The sequence below is a fragment of the Dromaius novaehollandiae genome, chromosome 3, assembly GCF_036370855.1.
Source record: "Dromaius novaehollandiae isolate bDroNov1 chromosome 3, bDroNov1.hap1, whole genome shotgun sequence".
Lineage (NCBI taxonomy): Eukaryota > Metazoa > Chordata > Aves > Casuariiformes > Dromaiidae > Dromaius > Dromaius novaehollandiae.
Genome location: NC_088100.1, coordinates 50,261,795 through 50,279,371, shown reverse-complemented (window position 1 = coordinate 50,279,371; position 17,577 = coordinate 50,261,795).

Below are 17,577 nucleotides of genomic sequence, written 5' to 3'. Positions count from 1 at the left end.
AATTGGATCTTCACATGACTGACCAACTTTCAGCAAATCCTGTCTGCACATCGAAACACCCCTAAAATGAATAGCCGAATGAGTGTGTTAAATGAGAAGTCCTATAATATCAAGTGACATAATACACTGAACCCTAAACATGCTGATTCTTAGAACTTAAAACCCATCTGCATCAGTTTGTACCCATGTGATGGGAACATCAACATGAAAACTGTACAGTTCATTTTTCACTCGTTTTTTAAAAATGAATCTTTCCTCACAAAGAGCCCCTAAATATGTAAAAACTTGCTGTATTAGTAATGTCACATTCAGAAAGTCCTCAAACAACCTTTTTCTTTTTTTTTTTTTTCCACATACTTCTGAATATAGTTAACTGCTCTTCCACAAAGGTGATTTTAATTCCTCCACTTAAAACCCAGCTCACTCTAGTATATCAGTAGTCAGAGTTGGTTAGAATTTATCAGATGGCTTCAGTGCTGGAAAACACCACTTTGTCAAAGCAAAACTTTTCATAAAAGCATATTGTTTTCGAACATAAAATCCTATCTAACTGAAACTACCTTTTCGGTAATGTCAGAACATCATTTTGATATTTTGGGTACAGGACTTTTTATTTCAAAATGATTTTTTATTTTACTGTATTTGCCTGGAGATCTTGTAGCCACACATTTTCGTTTTGATGACAGTAGAAAAAAATCAGAACTACAGAATTTCCTGAAAATGAAATGTTCCCATTCAGCTCTACCTCTCACCTTCTCTTTCTTTCATCCCCCCTACTCCAGACATTACAGCTGAGAAGCTTGATAATACCTACACAGTATTTATATACTCTTAAGAGGCAGCGATGTTCTTACATTTAATATGCTGAAATAATTTTCATGTACAGGTCTAATACATACAGTCAGTGGTGCTATTTCATTTTATATTAAACTTTTAGGTATGACAGGACTGTTCAAGCCATGATATTTAATGCTCTGTCTTTTACAGGGGAGGCTTTTAGTGGATTCTTTTTACATATAAGTAAAGCTTATAACAAAAATTCCTCGTTGTATGTTTTTCAACTGAAAGGCAATTAGGAGGCAAAAATTATGGCAGTAATATTGTAATTATAACTAATTTTTCCCTCTCAAGTCTTGTCAGTGAGGGTAGTTAAGCAGCTCTGCTGTGCAGAGTGTGTCAGACCATTTCCCCAGAACAAGCACTAAAGAGTCAGAACATGCATGCCACTCGTTTCTCAATTAGCTGCTATTTTCGACATTGCTTGTACAAATTACTTTGCTTGCCATTCTGTTCATAGCCCTCCCCTCGGATTGTAGCCAGTCATGTTGCATTTTTGAACTGTTCCAAATGAGTGGGTGGGTGTGCATACCCTTAAGAGCAATACATGTGTCTGTTTTCTCTTTTTAAGGACTCATAGCTGGATCAAAAGGCAATTCTGGTGCTTCAGGTAGTTTCAATGCTTCTTAAGAATTTGCTTTAAAAAAAAAAAAAAAAAAAAAAAAGGCAAACTCTAAAGACGTAGGGAGAGAGCTGTCCAGCATGATTAAAGCCAGCAGGCGCCCTTGAGACTGGCGCGAAAAGCATCACTCTGGGCTGCTATTGCCCTTAAACCAATCGCTGAATTTCTGTAGGTTGGCAGCAGGCTCCAGGAGTTACCCGTCTTTTTTTTTTTTAAAGAAAGAATAGCTGGAAAAAGTGAAGGAGAACATTTTTAACAAAAATAGTAAGAATCAGGAGAACAATAAGAAAATAGTCAACGAACTCTTGGCGTGAGAAGGGCCCTCTGCTGGATTAGCAGCAGGAGTATAAACCATCATCCTGGTTCAGTTAGCGCCGCTCATGCAAGGGAAGATGAAAATGGCAGTTTAGGAGCAGGTACATGGTTTTATAGTCAGAAAGGATGGAAAGCCTGTCCCTGAGTCCGATAGTTACAGGTGTCCTTTTGAGTAACACAGCAGCCCCTTCCAGAGAGAGAAAAACGGGCCCGTGGTGTCAGGGGATTGCTCTGCTGGCTCATGCTACTTCCATATCAACAGGCTTGGGGTTGCTAGGAAAATAATTCACAATCAGCACTTTGGAGGCAAAAATTCAGGGAAATGGCAGGTCAGCAAGAGCCCCTGTCCCTCTCCAAGCACTTCTGTGAGCAGAACATGAGTAAGGCGGCTCCAGAACGGGGCCCACACACCATCGCTCCCCTTGTCACTGGTAACCAGGCCATACGGAGCTGTATGAATTTTGCTTCTCTTCCTAAGAAATACAGTCTTAAATTTGCACATCTTTCCCAGAGAAAGCAGGCAAGTCACACATTGCCTTTGATTCCTTGCAATAGTTACATGCTGCTTTCTAATCCATACTCCCTTCATGGACAATTGGAAACTGATTCCCTTGGAAATCTAAAATTTTGCTTGAAAAACGGATCACTTTTATTCACTGCCATGAGTTAAATATTATGGAAACATGTCTGCTAACAATTTGCTTTGTGTAATTTGTACTAATGCTAATAAGCACCAGCTGCATTGCTTCCTGTTGCAGATTCTTTTGTGGTTGCAGTGGTATTATCACATATGTACTTCGCAAATATGATAGACTCTAGTACAACTCGCTCATTCTGGCACCAGCTCCAGCAAATTCCCTTGACTCAGAATTACAACTATGCAAATCTGAATTTACAGGCTCTGTCTCCCTTTGTTCCCAGAGTGTCAGCTCTCCACCAGGTGCTTGGAGCAAAACTGCTGGGTGGGGACATGGGACCCTGGAGATAAGTCAGTGCATGTGCAGTGTGGTTAGAGGGGGGTGCTTTCAGCAGAGATGCCATTGACCGGTTAGGTTCACTGCAGTTCAAGCAGAGGGGGTTTTACAGAGGCTAAGCGCAAAAGAAATATGATTTCTTAAAGGAAAAAAAAAGAGAAATATTAGGGTGTAATACACTGCCACCATATTTCTTAAACTGAAACCCAAGAATCTTTCAACTGTAATCTAAAGAAAAATGTTTCCCTCACATAAGATACTAAATAAGGCATGTCAGGCCAAACCCCAGTCCCACTGAGGTCCACGTATGTTTTATTATTGAATCCATAAGACCAGGACTTGGCTCATAAAACAGGTCAAGCTTCAGCCATGTCCAATAGTAACTAAAACCTAACAAGCTATTTCATCCTTCCTTACAAGGAATGGAGACAGTCGCCTGCCGGATAGCCCCTTTCCCTCCGTTCCCAGGAAACCCACTAGCTTCTCAGTAGAGGGTTTTACTAGCTGCAGATCCACCCGATTCTGACGCTTTCTCCATTTAATTCTGTATTTTGGTTGTGAGTTCTGTGGTAGTTTGGTTTTTTTACTTAGCAGCAAGCTGAGCCTGTACACTGTGGCTCCTCTAGCAGCCGCGGCACTTCATCATACTTCAAACGCTCGCGTCTCTTGGTAGTGTCATGGTCAAACAATACGAGCTGACAGGGCTTCAGAAATGACTCTGTCGTCTTTCTCCTCTTGGTTAATGGACAGCTGCCAAAAAGCAGCCTGGTCGCACAGACAGGCTGTGAAGCAAGTACAATAAATGCCAGGCAGAGCAGCTAGGAAGGACAGGCTTCAACGAGGGGGAAGTCCCAGGTTTCACTGGCGGTCCCTCGTAGTTTGTGCCCTATTTCCAGGTGTGTATTGAATTCTCCCTGCATAGAGCAGCATGTCGTTATTAACCAGAGTTTTCCCTTGGTGTTTTGAAGGACTGAGATCATGCTGCCCTTTTCTCTGTGAACATGAAATATGGGCCACTGACTTTGTATTATCAGAGATGTCTAAAAGAGCAGGGAATGGGAAAAACCTCAAGCCCGAGTGGTACAAGAATGAGCAGAATGGAGCAGTTTCACAGTTCTCAGTGTCTTTTGGCTGAAACATAGGAGAAGGGAGAAAAAGGACTCTTGAACTGCAGTCAATCCAAGCCAGTGAAAGACTAATGATTAATTTTATTCCTCACTTTGATGGTTTCCTGATCTGTAATGTGTTTTATGGCCCTGCACATTTGCTGCAGTGGCAGTATTGTGAATTGATCCATGTGTCCAGGTTCCACTGGAACCAAATGACTGTCTCTAAAACCTATCTGTCTTCTCCATGGCATTCCTAATGTGTTGTAGCATCCAGAAGGCTTCTAACCAGTTTGGTAAGAGTCAGTATTTAAAGATTTTTTTTTTTTTCTTGTGGCACAAAAAGTTCAGAGAGCAGCTACAGCCATAGCTGTGTAGCAGGTCAATACTGGTATATGCTGACTTTTCTTTTATGCCTCATAGAAACTCAGTAGTAAAAGAAAGTTTCTTGCTTACCCAGTCCACATGCATATAAGAAGCCAGTCTAAATTTCAGTCTTCCATTTTCACTGCTATAAATTTAATAGAGTTATTCCATATTTTTGCCAGTAAGCTCAGTATCTGACTGATCCTCTGCTAGTACTAATGTTTCAAATACAGACATGTTAGGCTGCTAGTATTGAAATCCACCACTGTGCTACAATGGCATGTAGAGATTGTGGCTGGCCTGTGCAGATGTATTACAAGGGACACTCAGCCTACCCTTGACAGCAGACAGCCTAATGGGGCAAAAGCAACAACAGGAGGAGAAGGGTTTCCTAGTGGCAGTTTTCCTTCCTGGTTGCAGAAGTCCATTGCATGAATTTCTCATGGCTACATGAGGGAAAAATAGCAGAACACTGAGAAAAATCAAGAAGAACTTCCATTGGGGTGTCTATGAAAGCACAGAAATAACTTTTTTTGAAAAGACTGGAAATTCTGTACGCTGGTCAGAACAGTCAGGAAAATCTTAACAATTGTCTCCCTCGCAACTCTGTTAATCCTGACCTTTGGCGAAGCCAGAAGTTTGAACCCAGACCTTCGGTCTTAATCTAGTGCCTTATCCACAAGACCACCTGCTGCCACAGTATTCCAGCCTTTCTCCACATCTGACTTATTCCTCACACAACCCTTGCCTACATCTTCCTTACTACCTGACACAACCTGAAGGCTAGGGCCACCACGGGCCTTGAAAGGTCAGTTAGTCCTTTATCCTGTCCTCATTCATTTCCCTCTTGGCTTTCCTCTGCTCTCTAGTCTTTCTCCCTGAACTTCCCACTCCTATTCCCCCACTGTAATTATTTTCTTTTTTTTCTCCTCAGTTTCTTTCTTGTAGCATCCCTCTTCTTTTCCTTCCTTTCCATCTCTCAGTGACAATATATGTCCTCCTTACCCCTTTTGCAAATCCTTCTCTATCTTTCCAGATCTTCTGTCTCTTCTCAGCTCTTCTCCTCCTCCGTCTTTGCTTTTCCTTTCTCTTTCTCTACATTTTTCTGCAAACCTTTCTTTCCTTTCAAGTCTAGCACCAGTTCTGCTGTGACAAAGACTACCCCCCACTGACATCTTTGAGTTAGGTTGTCTATATTTTTTTGACCTCCTCTTTATCTTGCACAGAAAACCTTCCACTGCTTTCATTCACCAGCATGAAAGGCACTTTGTGAGGAAGGTTTTTAACTGGTTGGCTAATTACTATTTGCAATAAATACCTCATTAAAAGGCTCAGCACTTTTACACAGGATGAATGCCATTTCCCCCTCCTCCTTCCATCTTCCTCCCTACTGCCTCTTGATATTCAAGTTGTTTAAATGCCTACGGGCTTGAATGGTCCCCATTACATTGCACACTGGGATGAACCCTTGGCTCCTGCCTCGTTGCTGGTGCACATCAAGGCCACACAGGCCAGGCTTGGCCCTGTGAACGGCACCCCATTAGGCAGGTGCAGGCATCTATGTGTGCCAAGCACACAGCCACCAGCGTCAGAAAGTTGGTTGGAAAGAAGAGGTGCCCCAGGGCCATGCCAACGATAAGGACAATGGGAAGTGGGAAAGAGCCATTGGGCTGGAGAAGGGAGAGAAGCGGCAATGGCTAGCTGGGAAGCGGTGGGATGGACAAAATCAGCCGTGAGGGAAGGCCATGTCCATAAGCCTGCATTAAGCACTGTGAGAAAATCCATGTGGCAACTGGCATTGCAATATTAATGGCATCATCCCTCATGCTGAAATACGTGCAATAACGCAGGGCAGATTCACACATGGATGCACAAGTGTGAGTTTAGAGTAATGACTGTAGCTTCTGTGGGGCTACTGCATACTTCTACAACAGGAATGAGATCAGATTTTGGCTCTGGGTCTCTGTTTCCAAACAGTGTGAAGGATGAGAGCAGAACAGTTTCTATCCAGCTGGAAAGTGGCAGTCTTAAATCAGGCCACAAAATAGCACAACTCCTGCTCACACTTTTTTTTTTTAATGCTGCTCTGAGCTCCCTTCCAATTCCTCAGCAGTAGCTTCCAAAGCCAGTGAAGTGTGCTCCAGGTTTTTTGGATTTTTTTGATGTATATGCAATTATCAGTTTTTGTATTGCTAATTGGGCTCAAAGTGTGTTAGTTCTGATTTTTAATGTACTGTAATTTGCTAGATAAGCCTCAGATTCTGCAGTGACTGGGTAAGCCAGGCTGGTTTCATCACTTCATGCAGATATTTTACAATCTTGGACTTCTTTACATACCTAATATATATTAACCCTGTCCATCTTGAATGGTGAATGACATCTTCTCTTTCCCGGTACTGTACAACCTTAGGAACAGCCATTTGGTAAGGGACATCAGATATCAAGTGAATATATAGAGAGTTATTTTAGATTTTCAAGTGTATGTGAAATCTGCCAGAGGAGGGGGAAAAAACTAAATACACAAACAATTTGGTTAGAATCAAGATCTTAGACTCACAGTCTTACACTCAGTTACTTCCAAATTTATTAAAGTCCCTTTCACTTACTACACCTAGGCACAACATTTCCACATCTCATATCATTAGAAAAATACATTTATGACAGCTCTCATCCAAACCCCACAAGAGCTATTGGAGCCTGTCCAACATGTGCCATAGGCTTCTCCTCTGTGACTGGTCTCTAAATGGAGAAATCAGCTAATGCACACTAGCTCACCAGGCTTCTTCGATCAATTAATGTATGTATGAAAAACAAAATGTAAATAATGAGATTGCCTTTTCAATAGAAACTTGCTGTAGTGGTGAGATTATGGGCTTGAATGATACTGCAGTACTGGGTCTTGTGGCTCAATGTAAGGTGTACATAAGGTCAATTTATCCTGGAAGTCCTTGGTCAGATTGTCCTAAACGTATTCATCATTCTGCTTGGTTTTATTCCACTCCATGCTGCCACACTGGTGTCACCAGGCTCCCTGCTCTCTTCTTAATGGTGAAAGGCAGTTTGATTTATTTCACTGGGAGCATAAAGTTGTTACGGTAGCACCATGGGCTATGACATTATCCAACTTAGTAAGAAAACTCAGTGTATGCCTCGCTCGACATATCAACCACAGCCCTCAGATGGTCCCTCCTGCCCCCATCCCTGGTGCATATGGCCATCCAGGGTGCTTCATTCATGTTCTGCGGTGTAAACCTTCCCAAGGCTGCTTCTTTTCTCACATTGGTATAAATCTAGAATAACGCCACTAGAGTCAATGAGATGGCACACTCACTGATGAGAGAAAAGTCAGAATTTCTGTATTCATATTTTATACATTTTTGCCTTAGCACTGTTTTGTTTTGCTTTCTTTCAATGAAAGACAGAGAAACAAAAAAGTGTCTTGTTCTGTGAACTCTTTAAGGTCCCAATCCAGCAAGGCCCTTCTGTGACATTTAACATTGCGCATGCACCTATGTATCATCGACATCAGTGTGTCTTGAGCTTTGTTTCCGTGACCATTAGACATGCTTTTCTAAACCTGGGTAATATCTACTTCTGTGAAGCCTTAGTAATTCTTTCACTTAACATTTATCTTGCTGTTCATTCATTTTAGTGAGTGCAATATTTTAGCATTACTTTACTTTGGTAATATTTTCAGAAGGTGCCAAATAATTTCAGGTTACAGAAACAACGTAGATGCCCATGATTTTTCTTAATGCAAGCATTCTCCATTTTTGATCAGGAATAGTTACTAAAGATGATATATAGCATATATAATTAATTATGCCAGGGTTACCATATGATAATAACAATAATCAGGAAAAGAACACCTGCCCCTTAGTTCCACTCATTGGAAATGCAGTGCCGACTCTAACATTTCCCTGTTTTTGAGATGTTAAAACCTCCTGTAACAAATCATCTCCAGTAGTGAACATTGCATTATATTGAACAGTTTTGTATTCACTTTGCAAATATGCAAATAAGGGAGCGCTGAGGTAAAAATTGATCTGGAAGTTGAATAGGCTGAGAATTGCATGAGAATAAAATGTCCTAAATCCCAGGAACAGCATAATTATGACAAACGGCATCTTAGTAATACTCTCGCCCTGCTTCAGACAGTTTTATTGAAGTGATTTGTCTTCAGCTTTGGAGGTGTGTGCCTTTCCAGGTATAGGTACATATTGGTCTAATGTATGCACACAGATATGCACCTGCCCTCTATATGTACATGTATCATATATGCACACTTCCAAGCAAAATAAAAATCTCCAGTTTAGCATGTTCTGTATGGGTGGGTCCAATACATCCTTTCTTAATATATACAGTGTTTCAACACATACACTGCCATGTAATGAACATAGTGTCAAACTGTGCTTCTTTTTTTACTTCTCCAGACAGTGGTTTTTTATTATTTGTAACTTATTCCTTCCAGTGGATTCTCTGTCACTATTTAGAGGCATGTTTTAATGTATAGCTGTATATTGACTGTTCTGTGTGCTGTATGCTACTGTTTGCATCTTAATTAGAGTGAGTATTACTGGTCTTAATGTTCTTAACTTTGTACAATGGACTTTTGCTTGGGTTTCACAATTCGATGCAGTACGTTTAAGAATGTAGTATAGAGGGGGACCAGCTGTGATAAAGCACAAAGGTCCCAAACCTCCAGATTTATGTTTCATAGAAGAAGCCGGTACTTTCTTTTACTATTGCAAAATGATTTCTGTATTTTTAATAAAGAATTGGATTTACTTGGTTCTATGTATGTTTTTTCTAATAAACTGTATTTTTTAAGTAAGTGCCTGGTCTCAGTCTTTACACACCTGCAGTGTTCATAGACACACAAAGCATTTTTACTAAATTCCCTGTGGTTGAGCTTGCAGCTCTACTCATGCCAGAATTAACCCCTATCCTGTCCAGTGCCGAGCTAATCTCACATTTTTATTCACATTTCTCTAGTATGCAAATAAGAGATGGATACCGAGGTGTCAGCCTGTTGATAAATCTCCACTGCAATACATTAGCATCGATGCTCATTTGCAGGGCAAGTGGTTTCTTTGATTCTCCACTGAATTAAGGGTGGAGGTGTCAACTTGAAGCAAGGGTGCAATGCACAGGAATATTTATAATCCCTCAGGATGCATCTACGTGGACAGACTCTGCTCTCATTTATGCTCATGTAAAACTGGCCTGGGTCAGTTGAAGCCATTACTGTTACTCTGGATTTACACTGGGGAGAAAACAAGAGCAAAATTTGTCCTAAGACCATAATATTTCAGGGTTGATCTGCCGACTTTACACACTGGCAGCTAGTGGAATACTCTAGCAATGGCTTAATAAAAGCCTGAAAAAGAGCCAAAAAAATCTCAGCTCAACTACCGTTAAAAACCTTCCCCTAGAAGATAAGAAATGCTTTCCCTGTTATGTAGAGTCGTCCCTAGCTATCCAAGAAATACATTGCATTGAATGATTTCCCTCTTTTTTGCCCTTTAATTACACTTTCCTCTACGATGCTATCAACACTACAGCATGATGAAGTTTCCCTTGAAGTCAATTTGCCATCCACGTCAGTGAGAGTGAGAATAGGCCCCCAGATAATAGTCTTTGGGTCCTATCTTGTTATTGCTCTCTGCCATCTGATAGAAATCAGCTGCAAAAACTAGCATTACAGAAAAGGTAGATGAATCTGTCCAAGAAATTACCCTAAAAATAAGCGGGTTCAGATCATCCCTTGATTTCACTGACTCCAGCCCTTCTTTATGAATCCTGAATTTAAGGTAGACCTTAAAAAATGTCTTAAAGTTTTTTTTTCCTTATGCCATTCCTTTCCACATGAAGACTAAAAACGAAGGCTTGTGAGACATGTAGTAACCCAGCTGCTCCAATGATGTTTTTTCCAGGTGTTGCTTGTCACTTGGGCCTCCCTTCAAGGGACAAGAGAGCAGGAAAGTACATGCTACATGTCCCTGCACTGAGCAGGCAAAGACCCTTGACAAATTCAGCATGATGCCCTGGGCCGAATCCTGTCAATGACCAGAGGGTCCTTTCCATTGACATGGGTCCTCACACTACCAGTGTGTCACTGCTTTGCCACCATGTGCACACATCAAGCCCAACCTCAGTCATATACCTTCCTTGTGCCCCTAACCAAAAGACTGCAGCATTTTGGCTCTTCTGGCTATGAGAAATTGGCCTTTTTCACCAGCCAGTTCTTTGATCTCTGGCCTTTAAAGCCAGAAGGAAGTTTTACATCTCACTGATTATATGCAGAAGCTGTCTGAAGTCGTTTAGAGCCCAGTTTCTGCGGTGAAGCCATTTAACTTCATAGTTGGTCTATGTGTCTGCAAAGCACTCAGTCGCCTTGGTTTGAAGCTCAAACATCGTCTGTAATAAATACTGCGAGGAGGGAGGAAGCACCTTCCTTTGATTATAAGAAGTCTTTAGAGTAGACTAGACTTCAGGAAGCCTGCATTGATCTTGAAGATCATTGAATAGCAAGAGCTATGTGGCAGTTTCATTTGCTATTCTGTCTGAAGATCCCAGTTGGGGTTCATGTCCCAGTTCCACTAGGAATCACACAGGAAATAAGACACCAGTATTCCTGCCTTGCACAGCTCACAGGTCATGATTTAGACCTCTGGCAACTCATGGAAAAAATATATGTATATATACATACACATATATATGTATACATACATACACACACACACAGACACACACACAGACACTATGTGATTGAGCTGGTAGTCCAAAGCAAGCAGAAGATTTGCATGCACTTTACAATTGTTATGAAAATACGGCAGGCTCTTTTCTTTCCCTGTGTATTTGGAGTGATGGCAGCAGTAGCCTGACTGCTCTTCCTTGTATAAGGACTTCTCCCATGTAAGAGCAGTCAGGCATTTGCTGATTATTGCTCTGTTCCCTCTCACACACCTGTCAGAAACCTGATTTCCAAGGGCTGGAAATGTCAGGTGATTAAGTTTTATGCAAACCCCATAGTATTCCTGGATAAAATCGAAGTGTAATGTGCCAAGGGTGTTTGAGCCTGTTCAGATATCTGCAAGGAAAGCCTGCCAACCTTTGCCATGGTCATTTACACTGACCATGCCCAGGAAGGATCTTCATTTGCCTGCATTTTGGACAAAACTTCTGATTAAAATTTTTCTAGCCAAAGTGAGTAATTAAGTTGGGCAAAGGTGTTGGGAGGTAGGAGTTGCTTCACATGCCCTTGACTTACTCTGCACATCCACGAGAAAGACCAGGGAGCTGCAATTTAGCAGAGATTTTCTCTGGAGGCAATGATATGCACTTTTTCAACCCTGTAAATAACGCCAAGGTATGCCTGTATGTGAGCTTTTGGGGAAAAAAGCAAAAAACAAAAAAACAAACCCTCCCTTCATGCCCTGGCAGTGAGACTAGTTCTAATGAACACAGCTGCCTGACAGTGCCATCTTGACTGCATACAGGCCACCCACAGCTGAGCAGGACTTTCCTTCCCAGCTCTTTGTCAGTCACTGCAACATCTGGCACAGAAGCTAGGAGGAAGAATATATAAATCTCTTGTATACTTGCTCAATGCCTGTTAGCGCCCAGAGAGCACGGAGGAGAAAGAAGCATCCTGGGCATCTGGGTCTGAGGGACACAGGGAGTAGGAGACTGAGACAAAAGCCTGGAGATAAATCAGAGACTGGGAGCTGGAGGAAGGCAAATGGCATTGACTGAGGATGGAGACCAGGAGAACGTAGAAGAGAGAGGAATCGTAAGCAGAAGGCGACACAAAAAAATGAGAAGAGAAAATCTGGGACCAGCTGGTGAAGGAATTAGGGACAAGGAGAGAGGAGGCGAGCGTGGTCTGAGTGAGGACAAGATGTTCAGGAGCTAATAGCAAGGAAAAAGCACATAATTTGAGCCTGGCATTGAACATGAAGAGGCTGTGATTTGCTCCCCGGCCACGCTGCAGACTGGCCACGTGCTCCGAGCAAGCTCAGCATGACTCAAGGAGGCCCAAAAACAGCAACCGTGAGGGGTGAATTGGGTAGCAAGGAACAGCCAGGTCTGGCCCCATGGCCCGTGCAGAGGAGAGCCAGGCAGGGCACCCCGGGAGCACGGTCCCCCAGTGCTGCGCTGTGCCTCCTGCCAGCCCCACTCTCTCCTGCAGCCCCTCTCCAGCCTCACTCGGGCCCGAGGCCTTTCCTCCCAATTACTGATTTCTCTCCAATGTTCATTTTTATCCCCCTGGCTTTTCAGAATGATCTGACCGCTTTCTTAGAAAAATAAACCATCTTTTGAAATACCGTTACTTCTCTCCTTCAACTTTTCCCCGTGAATGACTTGACATTAAGCTGATAGTTGTTCTTAACTAATTGTTAACCTATTAGTTGAGGCCATAAAAATTATTGAAAGGCCAAGGCTAAAGCTGTTTAAATGAGAAATATTTCTATAGAAATCCCCCGAGATGAAATAAAAAAGCTCCTGCCGACAGAGCGGCTGCCAGTTTCAGACTAATGGGTTTGAAGATGATGTTTTGCTAACAGCAGTTAATCAGTAAATTCCCATTACTAATAAGGCCATCACTCTTGGCTGAAGCCGCAAATTACATGTTATGTTTCTCAGTGCTGAAGATAAAGTGTTCTTTAAATTTTGCATCTGCAAATGTAATGTTTAGCACAAAACACCATCAGGAAAAAACAAGAGGAAAATTGAAAAAGTGTCATATGCATTCAGCCTCAATTTGCTTTTCTGTCACTAAAATTATATATCTTTTTTGTTACAGTATTTATTACCATCTTGAAATTTATATTTAGGAGGGGAATGGAAACCTAGAGGGCTGAGCTTTGATCTCAGGCGCACTGCTGCTGCATGACAGCCACCCTAAAGTCAGATCCAGCCAGATATAAGTGAAATCAGAACGTGGACCAGTCACCTAGGACAAAATTAAAAAAGAAAAAAACCAGAAGTTTCATTACAGTGTTGCATCTTGGTTGTCAGCCAAATCTTTTACACACTTACACTACTGCAAATCTGGCTTCCTTCCACTGATGCAATAGTTATTCCAGATTTCAGCTCTCCTACTGGAGAGCAGAATGTTTGCCATAAGTATCCAAAGAAGAGTAAAAGAAACTGTTTTATTATGAATAGAAAGCTGGAGGGGCTCTTTGATTACCACTCCATTTCATACTGCCTTCCTTGTCCCAGGTAGCACTGAATGCAGAATCCGGCCGCTTCCTTGAAAATAGAAGAGGAAGTGTGCCAATAGTTAACTAGAAGGCAGGGCTTTCTTCCAGTATGAAATGTTCTTTATCTGCATTTCCAGAGATAGCTATACACATTCAGCTGCTTTAGACAAAGCTCCTTCCTTTAGCGCCGAATGATCTTTGCAGAGACGCAGCAGCCTCACTTCTGCTAACCGCTTCATATGAAAGTTTGCTGCCTTTGCACCTCTGCTCTCTTGGTGCCCCCTTACTATCTTCAGCAGAGTCTCCAGATTTGTTCTGCTACCAGCGAGAGCAGGATTTTGCCCTGCTCTAATATGTCTGTGTAGGGTGCACACTTATGGGCACACACATGTCAGGGGAAACCATGAATCCCCCTTAATGTTCGCGTTTGCTGGTTTGGCTCAGAAGCAAATCGTTGGCCTCCATGCTGGGGTGGGGGCAGGCAGGAGGCCCTCGGCCTTGGCACCGGTGGGGTATTGTGCAAGGGACCGAAAGACCGTTTGACTCCCAGCCTGCGCTGCAGCGGCTTTCTGCCACACACGGAGACATGGTCCCCTGGGGAAGGAGAGGTGGTGTAATGGTGCATGGGCGGCAGATGGAAAACACTGTGCTTGGGTCCAAGGGAAGCTTACTCCCTCACAGGGAAAAAAGCTAAAAATATTGTTTTGAAGGAGAAGTATATGTGACCCAGGAGAATATGCAGTATGCTTTGCATACCACGATATCTTTGCGCCGGTAAGCAGTGTCCGTAGGAAGGTGAGAAGAGCACGGGATGAGAGGGACAGAGCCTGATACCCCACTGCCTTTTGAATTCCTGCTGCTGTGTTTTCTCAGCACCGAAAAATTCACCTGTGAATTTTTTATTCAAGATGATGCCGACCGGTGATGTCTGGTGTTTTCTTTGCTTTCTTTTCTGTTAATACACCTTCTGTCTTCAATGGTATGTCTTAGAGCTGCGTACAGTTTCCTGTTGGGTGGAACTTTGTATTTTTTGGCTGTGCTCTACTTGCTACATTTTCTCCACATTTTTTTCCCTCCCTTCATTTTTGCTTGCACCTCTGTACCCTTCCCTCACTTAGCTGCTGAGCTTGTTTTAATCATTACTTTCCTCTCTTTCCCTCTCCTTAGTTAGAACAGTTTGGTTCTTCTCTTACAACTTTGTTTTCCACCTGAAAAACACACTTCCGAGTGGGCCTTTCTTTCAGGATCTGTCTCTAGGAAACACGATTTCAGCTGGGAGATTTCTGCATCAAACTGGGAAATACCGACAGACCTGAAATTCAAGTCCCAGGGAGCAGGTCTGGAAAGCCAGAAACGCTTTTTCTGCTGCAGCTGTACAACATGAAAGGGTATGTGGTCCTCAGAGCAGGCCAGTGACCTCGGCTGCCATTCTCAGTGTTTCTCTTGCTGCTGCCAAGGAGGCTCGATGTTCCCACAGTCACGTTTCTTGATTTTGCCTCAGTCTACCCACCTGCAAAGGGGAGTTAAGAACAATTTTTCTCTTGACTAAGCCTTTTAAATGTTATTTCTCAAGTACTGGAATCCACCCGAAGTCACAGATGCTATAAACTAAGACTAGGGCCGAGTGAAGCAGTGCAAATTGAGTCTTACATACCTCATATACACATACATATGAGTGCCTGTTTGCACCTGGCCCCAGAGTGGTGTTCACCATATATGGCAAACTACACATTCCCGAAAGACCGGGGGTGAACCAAAGGACCATGGATGAACCTGTTCCATATCTGAAGTCTTTCAAGACTAAATAATGAGCTGTGAGGGGGCAGGAGAGCACAACTGGCCCCCATGGCCACCCCTCGCAGCTGTGGGGGATAACTGCCTTCCCCTGAGTACCCTGGAGGTGATCCATTAGGTGCTGAGGTCTCCTAAACTACTGTCTCCATTTGTGCAACAGCACAAATAGAGGTTCAATCACACACATGCCAATGAAATTCGTTTCAGCTTGGTTTCCTGAGGAACGGAGAGCATTCATTCTTTCTTCTTTCTTCTGCTTTCTGTCTCCTTCTGTGCTCCCTCTTCCCACTAACCCTTAGACCACTTGGCAAAACTTAGTTGGAGGGCACTGAATTCCTTCAAGTTTTCTGTATGGAGTCCTCACACTGATAAAACGGTTCCTCTCCCTGCAACAGAGCCAGCGTCTCTGTCTTTATGACTGATTTCTCCATTGCCATGAACAGCTACTTCTACCTTAGGGATGAAGGTCCAAAAGTGTGATCCTCAGAGCTTTCTTTTAATGCCACCTCCACCAATAGTTGACGCAAGTACCTCAGTTTTCACCAGCGAAATTCCCTGGAGACCCTAACAGTTTATTTCTGGGCATGGCCAGCAGTGCCTAAGCCTTCACAGAGGTGAAACTCAGCACCTTACTTGTACTGAAATCCTGCCAGATCCACAAAATAAGTATTCTTTGCCTTATCTTGTCTCAGGGCTTGGTCAGGCAGGATTTTTTAAAGCTTTCTCCTGGGAGATGTAGATTTTAATCACCTCATTTGGGGCTGAAAATTTAATCTTGCTATTCCCTCGCCTCAGCGAGTGATTCAGCCACTGACCTGCCAAATAAAAGACCTGCCCCCATGTCACTGGGTTGTCTTTCAAAAGGACTGAGCTCTTTCAGGTTTTGATCGAACAAGCTTCAGCCCCTGGAAAAGGTTGTGAGTCCTGATGGAAATAAATCACCTCCTTCAGCTCATAAAACTCATCCACTCTGGAGGGGCATAAAATTTAAGGTTTTCCCTTGTCTATAGTATTAGCAAGCTTCAGGTATCTCTGCTTTCATAGACACACAAATGAAGGGGTTTCGGGTTCTTGTGCAGTGACTGGGAACATAAAGTTAGATCTTATAGTTCTGAGTACTGTAATGTAACAGGTCATTTACAGATCTCCTCCTGAGCAGTAATATAGTCTGCTAAGTGTAGTGTGAGCTGGGAGAAAGCCCTTGCCTGAAAACAGTGTAGTCACAGTGGATGGTGGGGGGAGGCAGGAAAGAGATGGCTTTTTCCTAGCCTTTTTCTTTCCTAAATTTTCTTACACCAATTTTCCATTTCTATGCAGGTGAAGCTGTCTATCTCCTGTGTTTTAATTATCCAATTGAAACTATTTTATTGCCTTGGGTATTTTTGCTGGCTCCACCATCAGTCATCAGCAGGGACCGAGAATGGGTCCTTCACAGCCAAAACCATATCCCATTACAGCCTGAGTGTGAGAAGCAGCACCAACGGCTATGAGCAGCAGTCGTCTTCTACCTTCTCCAGAGAAAAACTGTCCAAAGTGGAGGCGAACTGCCAAGCTAGTGTGTTACATAAGAAACAACTCCATTTTAGTGAATGGATTACTCTGGGTTTCCTTCAGCATCTACTGGAAATGTTAGTGAGATCACTGGTAGTTTTTCTTGCAAAGAACTGTGAAGCGTGGGTTTTCAGATGCAAACTCGCTCATTTTAACCAATTGTATAGCTCAATAGACCAGCTGCGTAGACCTAGAACCGCAACCCATGCTCAGCTCAGGAACAATTCCAAATGAACAACCCAGGGAAGAGAGTCTCCAGCTTAAGAAGTAAACTGAATTAAAAAGCATGATTAATTGCTATAGCCTATTTAGCTTCAGATTTCTCCGCTTTGCACGCTTACCAGAAAATCATAGCATCTACATTTGGCGCTCTTTTAAAAAGAGATGAACTGTTTTTTTTCTCTATTATTTTGCTCCAGCGTTCCAAAAAAAACCTTCACCTTTGGGCAGAGAGGAGGCCTGGAAAATTTCAGCCTTTTAGGTGAAACTTTTGGATAGTCCCAAGCGACTGAGAACAGGGAGATATAACATAATGGAAACACTTTGGCAGCTCTAGCTGTAGCTGTCACTAACACTCCTGCTCTAATGAAAACTTTCCTGAAGTGAGGCTGGGATAGACACATTAACCCAAAGAGGGCCTTTCCTGACCTAATCGCTGTTTAAAGGCTGCCTGAGCCCGCTGAGATAGAAATCGCTGTACAGTCGGCACGTCCGGCACCTTGACTGCTCCCACTTTTCTGATTCAGGCTCTTGCCCACCAGCTTTCCAGCTCCAGGCCAGTGGGAGTTAGCACCCATCTC